The 11,695-nt window shown below is 45.6% G+C and overlaps 1 protein-coding gene across 5 annotated transcripts in view; it reads right to left on the minus strand.

The window, feature by feature from the left end:
* Rubcnl (rubicon like autophagy enhancer) overlaps nucleotides 1-10,527 on the minus strand; it is a 33,077-nt gene extending 22,550 nt beyond the window's left edge. For 2 of the 5 annotated variants that reach the window (XM_048341360.1, XM_048341361.1), the window contains exons 1-2: nucleotides 10,189-10,527; nucleotides 8,088-8,167 (exon numbers count right to left, since the gene is read on the minus strand). The gene's annotated coding sequence lies outside the window, so the exon portion shown is untranslated. Of the gene's footprint in view, nucleotides 1-8,087; nucleotides 8,168-9,878; nucleotides 10,131-10,188 lie in introns of those variants that run through there. The other 3 variants (XM_048341359.1, XM_048341357.1, XM_048341358.1) reach the window with 3 other exon arrangements.
* Nucleotides 10,528-11,695: the final 1,168 nt, after the last annotated feature.

Consider the following 11,695-nt stretch of genomic DNA (forward strand, 5'->3'; position numbering starts at 1 on the left):
CAGATTGTCACAAAGGACAGAGCAATCACTGGATATAATCAAATTCAGGCCCTAGGTACAGGAGGTCATCTCTAGCCTTATTTTTTTTTTATTTTAATTTTTGCTGATCCTGGGGCTTGAACTCAGGGCCTGGGCACTGTCCCTGAGCCTCTTTGTGCTCAAGGCTAGCGCTCTACCACTTGAGTCACAGCACCACTTCCAGCTTTTTTGAGTCATTTATTGGAGATAAGAGTCTCACAGGGACTTTTCTGACCAGGCTGGCTTCAAATGGCAATCCTCAAGTCTCAGCCTGCTGAGTAGCTAGGATTACAGGAGTGAGCCCGGCTTATCTCCAGCTCTTGATTCGTAAGGTAGCAGGTAATTAACAACGGGCCTTCATTCCAGTTACTCCCCAACTCCTCAACCTCCCTCCAACCTTGGCCACCACATTCCATTCTCTGCTTTTACATGCTTGACTGTCTTAGTTTTCACGCATGCATAATGCCATGCAGTCCTTGTCATGCTGCCTGGCTTGTTTCACTCAGCAGAATGTCCTGGTCTATGTCTGTGTATGTTGTCACAAATGACAAGATTTCCTTCTTTAAAAGGCTGGGATATATTCCACCAGATGTCAATCACACTTTCTTCTTTTATCCATTGATGGAGACTTAAGAGGTTCAGTTCCATTATCTTGGCTATTGTGATTGGTCGCTCTGGTAAGCGTGGAATGGCATATGTTTGACAGATGGATATCCTTCTTTCCAACATTCAAGTGGGTAAATATCATTGGTAGTTCTGTTTTTTAAAGCAGAGACTCATTATATAGCCTAAGCTGGCCAGAACTCACCATGAAGGCCACACTAGCCTAAAACTTAAGATCTTCCTGCCCCAGTCTCCCAAGTGCAGGGATTACTAGCATTAAACCACTACACCCTGCTCTAGTTTCCACTTCATGAGAAACATGCAGTGTCTTTTCCACAAGAGCAAGTACTAAGTTACCTTCCCACCTATAGTGTGCATGGAGTCCCTTTTCGGCACATTCTCATCAGTAAAATTCACTGGAACCAGTTTTATGATAGGTTACTAAACATGGCCAGCAGTAAACAAATGCAAACAGTTGGAGAATGAATGTCAGTAAGTATAGCATACCATTTCTTAAACAACTTCCAGAATCCCTTCCTGTCTCCCTCCAGATCTATTTCTCTTTATGCTTTGACTTTAAAGGAATACTCGCATCCATAGAATGTACAACAGATTCTAAAACCATTACTGTGTGTCAAACTGAAGCACGAGACTCTTCAGTAATGTGACTGCACAGGTTCCAGTCAGCAGGCAGGAATCAGGGTGAAGGGTAATTTGAATATGGCAACAGCTTCACTGTCTATGTGAACTCTATGCTGTAACAGGACAACAGGAAGCACACAGTGTCCTATTGCACGGGTGACAAGCTGGCGTCACAGGGTCTCCTCTCTGACTGATCTCACCCTCAATGATAAAGAACACAGAATGCAGATAATAAGAGCAAGTGGTAGAGTGGAGTATGGAGCCAAGACCCAACCAAGGGAAAGACCAGGAAAAAACAAACAAACAAACAGATGTTGCATTCAAAAGAATCACAGGGTTGCCCAAGATACACAAATGACTAATTGCTTGAAGACACTCTGTTGCTCATACTCACCATTCTCATTCTGCATAAGAAAAATTCATCGTGTTTCAGGTGTTCATATGCTAACTTAAAAACTGATTTCAGTTCCTAAAGATACTTTCACCATTAGTGATTAGCAGAAGTAGGAGAAAAATGAAAGTCTGGCACCTAATCCAAAGCTCTTTCCACAGAAATCTATATGCTTTATGGGGCTGATAGTAGGATATCCTCAATTTCATGAGCAAAATAATCTTAATGACTTTCTTTGGAGTGTGTGCTAGTGCATGTTATGTTATCTCACCTGTTAACTTCTCAAGAGGCTCAGACAGGATATCACAAGTTCAGAACACACTGGACTACAAAGTGAGGTTTGTCTCAGAAGGGAGGGCGGGAGGGAGGGAAAAGTAGATGGAGGGAAGGAGGGACTTCATACTACATAGCTGACCAGATACAATGGCATATACTTTATAGTTCCAGAACTCAAGGGATTGAGGAGTGAAGATCTGTTGAGACCAGGGTTCAATAAAGTGAGACACTCATAAAGACAATACAAAGGAACTATTTAACTGTATTTGACTTCATATTTCAATAAGTTGTCCTCAAGATATTCTGGTTAGTCCATGCTCGTTGTATAAAACATTTTTCACTATAAAATTTGAATAGAAGTATATTTATTAGTGGGACAGGGTGTTCTGTGCCTATAAGCTTAGCTATTTGGAAGCTAAGGCAGGAATATCAGGAGGATCAAAGAACGAGGCTATACTAAGAAATTTGGTGAAACTGTCTCAAAACAAAATAAAACAGGCTAGAGATGTGACTCAGCAGTATATCACTTGTCTATCATGAAGACACACACACAGTGATACACACACACACACACACACACACACAGAGGAGCATTTGTTTATAAATCTCATACATTTACAGGTACTTTATACACACTACATAGTTATAGCATTTTATCTTCCCTATACTCTAAAGATAAATACCCTCCATTTTGTGAACACTGTTCAACTAATGTGCTACTTTAAATGTTCTACTTTAAAACTTTATACACACATGCACACCAATAGAAGATTTTTTAAGTATACATGAACATAATTAAATAACTAAAGAAGACTTTGAAATAATACATATTAATCCACAAATGTGTCCAGAGTAAGGGTAGATACGCACTTGAAATAAGGCTAGACTTCCATGTATGGGCAATGAAATGAGGAGCCATGTTGGAAGATATTCTAGTAACTTGCACTCCTCCTGGATATATACCAAAGAGAAATGACAATACATGTCCCCACAAGAACTTACTCTGAAATATTTTAAGAGCATTATCCATAATCACCCAAACAAGGAAACAACTCAACATATACCAACTAATGACTAGACAAAGTGCACTCTATCTATACAATGGAACATAATTCAGCCATAATTAGAAACCCAGCACTGATTCATGCTACAACACAGATAAGTACTGAAAATGCTGTGCTGAGTGAAAAAAGCCAGACACCAAAGACATTCACATTTATATACAAATACATAAAATATCCAGAGCAGGCAATGCCATAGGTTAGAGAGTATTCTAGTGGCTACTTCCATAGAAGAAGTGAGAGGGTGGCAATGACTCTAGGGTACCTTTCTGAAATGATGAAACTATTCTAGAAACAACTATGGTAATGGGGGCACACATCTGTGAGTGAGCACATCTGGGAATGTGATTCAATGACTTACACTAATGGGTAGATCATGTGGCATCTGAATTCTATCTTGATCCCAATAACACCACTAAAAAATGAAATAGGGTATACATGAGGCCCTGGGTTCGATTCCCCAGCACCACATATACAGAAAATGGCCAGAAGTGGCGCTGTGGCTCAAGTGGCAGAGTGCTAGCCTTGAGCAAAAAAGAAGCCAGGGACAGTGCTCAGGCCCTGAGTCCAAGCCCCAGGACTGGCCAAAAAAAAAAAGAAATAGGCAAAGTACTCAAGTCCTTTCAAGAAAAAAAAGGGGGGTGGGTCCAGGGGACCTGGGGGTAGCTGGAGTTCCATCAGCGACAGGGGCCAAAGTAGCACCAGCTGAAAGCCAGACTATGAGCAGAGATGCCAAGGGTGTGGGAGAAAGTGGAAAGGAGAAGTAGAGAATCAGAATGCAGAATAACCCAGTCTAAATAGGTACCAGAAGAGGGAGAAAGTGGAAGTGAAATCACCACAAAAGAACTACCTAGAAAAAAAAAACTTTAATTAAGGGCTGGTAAAGGCAACTTCGTGGGTACAATGGCTGCCAACAGCTACAGCTGGACTAGAGATTGTAATATGGAGGTCAAATCTGGCCAGCGCCATCATTGGCTGTTGAGGGGTGTCAGATTGACTCCATCTCGGTTAAAGAGAGCAGAAGCTCATGCCATCTTCACTAAGCTCTCCCCTGCCCCTGTGCCTCAGGGTTGGGAGTGTGCCATGTCTACTCAGAATCCAGGGAAGTTCCCCTTCACTATGATAAGATTGTGTAAACTGCTGGTCCACCACAGTTGTGGAAGGTTCAAGGAATGTTCAAGGTTAAACCTGTGTCCTCCCATGAGTAGGCATATCTGCCTACATCATGTGAGTCTCACCAAATCCATGCACCAATTCTAACTAAAATGAAAGGTTGGTTTAAACAGTGACTATGAGACAGACTGTAACTCCATTGGCCACCTGCGTGTGACCTGGCATGCTCTGTAAGTGTTGTAACCTCATTGGCCACCTGTATGTGGCAGGTTCAATTATGTGATGTTTGCCTTTATAACCGGGCCTGGAAGGCGGCTCCAGGTCAGTTTCAGTTCCCAAGTCTGCGACCCTGGCTGGACAGTTCACTTTTTACTTCCCCAATAAATCCATCCTTTTATCATCTTTTTGCTGGAGACTAAGTGGTGGACTCTTGGAGGAACCAGGAATCCCCTCCTTTTTTTGGTGTGTGTGGGGAGGGAATCCATTACAGAGATGTGGTTCAAGTGGTCCAGAGCTTGCCTAGCCAACAATGGATTCAATCCCTAGTATGGGTAAAAGAAGGGAAGGAAAAGGAAGGGGAGGGGAGGAGAAGGGAGGGAAGGGGAGAGGAGGGGGAGGAGAGGGAAATGCGTATGAAATTGTTGTGGGTTTTTTTTTTTAACTCTCATCATTTTCTGTATTTGTACATGTGCCCCAGCATGACTGCTTTGATCTTCTTTTCTTCCTAGTTGTTTCTCTTCCTCTCTGGCCTATATCCTCTTGATTTTCATTTAAGTGCTACATATGATACTGAAAATCTGCCATATTTGGATTAGGTCCTTTGTCTCTAGGATCTCAAAGAATGAATCCGTACACACAGAGGGGAAAGTACAAAAACAAAGATTTAGAGCGGGGGGGGGGGGGGGGGGAGGTGGGGGGGGAGCTAAACAGAGTTCCTGGTAGATGGGAGGCGTCCCATAGGAGGACACTCCCTGGGGTGTGTCACGCAGGGGTTAATAATGTGTCTCTAGGAAACATCTGGTGACTCTTGCAATTGGACGGTGTGGAGGACGTATAAGTCCTCATATCCCATCAGAGGCTCCAGGGAGCCCGCATGAGCTCCCCATTCATTGTGCAGCCCCTCCAACTGGGTGACTGCACACATCTCTGGGGTCCAATCAGCCTGGTGTTCACGTGGAAGTCTTACAGGAGCAATGGACTGTGATATGGTATACAGGGGGCCAATTCACAAATGCTCAAGACTGTGGGGAGGGAAGCAGAACCTCTATAGGAGAGGGCCTTTGCCCTAATTGTCTAGGTCTTTTTGTACTCTCACCTACATACCTACATAGTGAGACTTTCCCATCACCTTCTTGAAACTGCATCTGCATCCATCCAGGCACCCTTCCCCCCAGTTATCACCCAGTTCTCACCGTAACTCCCATCCTCTGGCATCTTTCTCCTTGTCAATTCATAACTAATGAATTGATGCTGGATACTGTTATGCAAGGTACTGTTCTACATTTTCTCCTCCTCCTCCTCCTCCTCCTCCTCCTCCTCCTCCTCCTCCTCCTCCTCCTCCTCCTCCTCCTCCTCCTCCTCCTCCTCCTCCTCCTCCTTCACCTCCTCCTTCTCCTCCTCTTCCTCCTCCTCCTCCTCCCCCTTTCTCTTGTTAATTCCTTTATCCTTCAATTAGAGCAGATAGAATCTCTCAAGGTGTTTCAGATTACCATACTAATCCATCCACAGCAAGAATGAATTGTCTTGTTTGCTAAATAGCAACATTCAAAAGTAAGAGAGAGACTGGGGTGAAGATTCTTGATGAGAAAACAATTGAACTGGGTATGGTGGTTATGTCTGTCAATCCCAGCACTCAGGAAGCTGAGGCAGGCAGAAGGAATGCAAGTTCAAGGTCAGCATGAGATACATTGCAAGAACCTGTCTCAAACAAAGAAGATGAAAGTAAAGAAGATGTAGAAGGAGGAGGAAGAAATGGAGAAGAAAAATAATTGTTACTTAAGTAAAAACCTATGAGTCTAAACAACATTGTTTAGAAAATCAAAGAGCAAGATAATAATCAACTTTATGTCCATAACTTACTGGAAGACATCTGAAGTTGGACCAATCTGTTTCTTGGTGTCAATGCATACAAACAACCTGGTTGAGGAAGCATTTTCAAATAAGCAAGACTCAGAAGGCCCAGGCTAAATGAATCCAGCCTTAGCTCACACATAGGAGTGAAAGGGAAGACCTTCAGATCTCATGACCTAAACATCTCTCCAACACATCAATATTCTCCAAACATGAAACAGGTTGCTTTCAAATTAGCAATGTCTATGATATAACCTGTTCATTTTCAAGAGCCTAAATCTCCACAGAACCAAGTTTAAACTAAGAATGAGCAGCCCCCCCCCCTAAAAAAAAACCTATATATGATACAGGTCATAAGACAATTCAGATTAATTGGCAATTGAGCTACACTTTTTAAATAAATTCTTTTAAAATATGCATATAAAAAAGCTTAAGTCTCCTTAGCAAATTTAAAGTAGCTATCTCAAATGCTGTCCTAAAAATAATCTCCAAATAAGGAAAGAGAACAAGGAAGTGCCCACATGTGCTTTCAGAACTCAGATGTTTTCAGAGCCACTACAGAAACTTTGTCTGTAAAAGGACAGGGTAGGGACAAATGATCTCCACCCTCTGGTTCTCATCACCTAACACGGACCAAAGCAAAGCACCTGACCACATTACCTGCCTAAGAAAACCCTTGGATCGAATCTACATTTCTCTCTCTAAAAAGAGCCAATGACCAGGAGCTGGTGGCTCATACCTATAATCCTAACTACTCCGGAGGCTGAGATCTGAAGATTGTGGTTTGAAACCAGTCCAGGCAGCAAAGTCTGTGAGATTCTTATCTCCAGTTAAGTACCATAAAAGCTGGAAGTGAAGCCATGGCTGAAGTGGTAGAGCGCTAGCCTTGGGCAAAAGAAGGTCAAGGACTGCACCCAGGCTCTAAATTCAAGCCCCAGGACTAGCATCAATCAATCAATATGAATAAACAAACAAATAAATAAATAAATTTTAAAAGAAAGAGCTGAAGATCCAGTAATGGAACTTAAGCTCATATCCCTTAACGATAAATTTCAACCTATGTGTCACACACATTACATTAGTTGTATAGTTTATTTGCCATTTTCCTACATCTTGTACAGGTGACAAAGATGGTAGAATCCTGAGCTTCTTTCTACACTGAGTTATTTTGCTTCCCCAGATTAAACTTCATGTTCTAGTTGACATAAAGCATTTGGTCCAGATGGGGTATTGTCACCATTCTATGATCAGAGAAAAGAGACACAGAAAAGGGAAGTAAAGCAATGACCACACAGCCTCCATGACCCCCTGGAGATGCAAAGCTGGAACTCCCATCCTTGCTTCCATGACGTCTATGTGTGAGATCAGATCCAGTGTAGAAGTTAAATGCACAGACATACAGAGGAGGCAGAGACTGTGACACAGACAGAGAAACAGTATAATATAGTCTCAGTAAATAATTTTACACCTAGTCTGGGTTTGGTGGCTTCAAGTTTGTAATCCTAGCTACTAAGGAGGCTGAGCACTGAGGATGGAGATTCAAATCTAGCCCATGCAAGAAAATCCAGGAGATTCTTATCTCTAATTAACCATCAAAAAGCCAGATGTGGCGCTCTTGCCTCAAGAGATAGAATGTCAGTCTTGAGCAAAAAAAAGTTAAAAGACAGTGTCCTTTAAAGGGCCTGAGTTCAAGCCCTAATACACACATACACACACACACACACGCAATTACAGCAAACTGTAAGAAAACATTTATTATCAATGTGACCTTGAACAAAGCACTTAACCTCTCGGTGCTTCATTTGACTGTGATGAGAACTAAATTAATTGTAGCACATGTATCCAAATCTGGTACAAAATGTTCTATAAAAGTGAACTCATATCACCCTCATTATTGTTGCAAAAAGACTTACAGTTCAGTATAAGATGCAAGGAAGGGGGTCTAATCTTATTTCCCAGCCTCGTCACTGAGTCATCCTTCAAGGCCTTTTAACTAAAATAGAAAGAAGAAAAAGAAAACAACTGAGATCATACTGAGTACCATGAAAAGATACAAGCAGGAGTGTTGTACACATTTTTTGTCTTTGAAAGTATGGGCATGCTTACTTAGGAACTGCTTGACACTTGAACAGTAACCACCAACCATGATCCTTCCCTTTCTAAATTCAGACTGACTCTATATTTAGTAACAAGAGAAACTATTCAAATGTGTGTGATTCTGGAGGCTGTGTGGGGAAGGAACACCAAAGGTTACCAGCTTTTACTATCTTCCTTTAAACACCACTCCACTGAAAGGTTTACACTGGGTGTTTAGCTCAGACTCAGCCTACCCTGTGTCAGAAAAAGCAACAGCGTTGGAGTTAAACGGTTGGCAGACGCCTCGGTCTCATCAAATCAACCCCCAGATGAACAATCCTATTTCCATCAGTTTTCCTAAGTAGATCCAAAGGCAAAGTTTCTGTCTCCTGAGGCCACACTTTGACCAGCAAGGAAGAGGAACTTCCGCCCAGATGGAGACACAGATCCAACACCTGTGTCCTAACACTTTAGTCGGGTAACCGCAAACCCCAGCTCCACCGGGCTGACCCAAGCAAGGTTCTGTTGGCAGCCAGAGGAGGCGCCTTGAGAGAGGTGGTGATGTCTTCACAAACACCTCTTTCTCCCCAGTTCTTTGACATTTCACCCACCCCAGTGCGCTGGGCCAGAGAGTCCTCCCTCATGTCCCGCGAGGGAGTGAAGTCCAGGGAGGTTTCCTGACTTGCTGGGACCTCATCGTGGCTAAGTGGCGTTTAGGACTGAAATGAAGAAACCTAAGCTCGCCTCTGGGGCGCAGCCCTGGGCGTCACCGGACTACACTTCCCTTGCAGAAGCTCCTGGATTCCTCTGTAATAACACAGCGCGGACAGGAAGCCCCCGCGCGGGATTATTACACGTTGCCTTTGCGGCTGGATTCTCATGTAGGGCAACATAATGCCTCTTCTCTGGGTTCTGCACATCCTCCGATCTGAATGCATCCATTCGTAGGGGATCCGCAGCCCACCCCCTACCCCCTCCCCACAATCTCTGCAGGTGGCCTTCACCTGGGTGCCATGGCGCTTCCACACCCTCACCTAGCTCAGGTTGTTTGGCCAAACCTGTTTGTTTTTCTGCCACCACGGTTGAGGGGCGGGGAGGAGGTGCTCCGCGGGCCTGCGCGCTGGCTTTGCGCGCGCGTTCGGGGAAATCGAGGGAAGCCACACACACTCAGAAAAACTGAGGCTGGGGATACTGCGCAGGACTCGCCGACAGTCCTGCCTGCCCACTGTGGCCTTCTCCACTCAAGCCCAGCGCGAGCTCGCTCTCGCTCCGCACCGCCAACGTGGCCAAAACCCATCCCCCGGCCTTCCCGCCTCACGCGCCCTGCGCCTCGCCCGGGCGTGGAGCGTGGAGCCGAGGGAGCGCAGCGCTACGGTCCACAGCCTTTGCCTGAGCAGCCCAGAGTCAGATCCCCGAGCGGGAAGCGGCGGCGCGGACGCCGCCACGGCCCCCTACCCCCGCCACGGCCCCCTACCCCCGCCATTCCCGCCTCCCCTTGGGGGAATAGGAGAGGGGGTGTGGCTGCAAGCTAAGAAGCACCGGGGGAAGCGAAGCTTTCCTGCTGTGTGCAGGGACGCGGCCGGGCTGGTGGGGGAGGGGGAGCGCTGGGGCCTCCGCGGATCACTCACCTGACTTGCAATGTCCCTGGCAAAGCGCTACTCCGGGCCGGGACTACAGGAAGCACCTGAGCATCCCCGGAGTCCCAGCTCCATCCGGAAATCCCGCTCGGGCTCAGCTCAAACCGACCCGCCCAAGCGCAGCCGCGCCCTCTGGGGTTGAAATAAACTCGGAGAGCCGGCCGAAATGAGTTCCCAACTCTTAAACACCCCTAAGCAGCGGGATTTAGCAGTCCGTACAACCGCTGGATGCACGCAAGTGGCAGTTTGGATGCGTCTGGGCTGAAATCTACGCTTCGCCCAGAGGGGATCTGAAACTTACCAGGGCAGTTTCATCAGCAGCCCGACTCCTTCTCTGCAAGCCCAGGCCTTCCTAACCGACGCCTAGAAACCAGTTTGGACCCCCTCACCGACGTGCTGCAGATAGCTCTGAGTTCCTGATCTCGCTGGAGAAGCAGCCAGCGAGCACGGAAAGCTTTTGCAGATGGAAACCTAAATAAACCCTGTGAGCGGGTCCGGGAGCACTGCGTCCCTCCGCCTCCAGGTGGCGCAGCGGCTCTCCAGGTGCCCAACTTGGCCAGGGAAAGGATGCTGGAGCTCCCCACCCACAGGACGAACGCGCTGGTGAATGGGTCCTGGCTTGCTTAGAACTCCCCCCCACCCCCAGCCTCCACGGTTTTGCCCTTTGTCCGCGATGGTGTTTAGGATTTTACTTGCCCAGCAGCTCTGGAACACTGCCACTGGCTTGGGGAGGTTACGGGGAGGTATCGGTTACTTGTCACTGCCTTCTTCAGTTGCAGAATTTAGAAACTGAAACGATAAAGTCAGCTGAATGCTAACTGCCGGTCATCACACACACGCGTGCACAAGCACGTGTTCTGTTGGAGACAGCTCTTGAGGGCTTCTACCTGCTTAGGGCCTGAGAGAATTGTGTTGACTTGGAGATCTCCAGGAAATGAGATCAGCTGAACCAGATTCTCCCACGGGGAAGCCAGCTGGGGAAAGTCTGTGAGACTCTCATCTCCAAGTAACCATCAAAAAGCCAGAAATGGAGTTGTGATTCAGGTGGTAGAGCATTAGCCTGAAACAGAAAACCCAAGGAACAATGCCCAGACCCTGTGTTCAAGACCTAGTACCAGAATACACACACAAAAATGTGCTCTCTCTCTCTCTCTCTCATATTTTTCATATATATGCATACACACATACAGAGAGAGACAGAGAGAGAAGCATTTTCTTAGGCTGGAGATATAGTCAATGACAGAGCACTAGCAAGTAGCAAGCAAGCACCAAGTTCTGGGGTCGATCCCAAGCCTTGCATGAAAAGAAAAGAGGAGAGAAAAGGAGAAGGAAGAAAGAGAAGAAAAGTAAAAGAAAAAAAAAGGAGAGGAAAAGAAAAACTTTAGAAGTAAAGGCGAGCACTCTTGTAGGGTAACTAGGAAATTTGGGACTAAGATGTGAGAGTTTGGTCAGTCCCCTCTGAATCTACTTTGAAGCCACCTTTACCAAAATTGCTATGAAGCTAGCTTGTACACTGATGTGTGGTATCTTACTACATTTGAATATACACATTCAATACCGATTGCCAGAGGAGGTCTACATTCTGAAAGCCTATCTACAAAGAAAAATTCAAGGAACAAATATTCTCAACTGACAACAAGCACTGGAAAGCTTCTGTGTCTCTCCTGAGATCTGAAAGTAGAATTTCCACGCACTAAATGCTGGAGGGGTTGGGGAGGTGGGAGGGACTCTTGAGGCTGCCTAACTGATTGGTTAATTCTCAGAAAGTCACTGATATTTACCATGTGAGCACCACCCAGGAAAAGCAG

Source organism: Perognathus longimembris, chromosome 3, assembly GCF_023159225.1.
Source record: "Perognathus longimembris pacificus isolate PPM17 chromosome 3, ASM2315922v1, whole genome shotgun sequence".
Classification (NCBI taxonomy): Eukaryota; Metazoa; Chordata; class Mammalia; order Rodentia; family Heteromyidae; genus Perognathus; species Perognathus longimembris.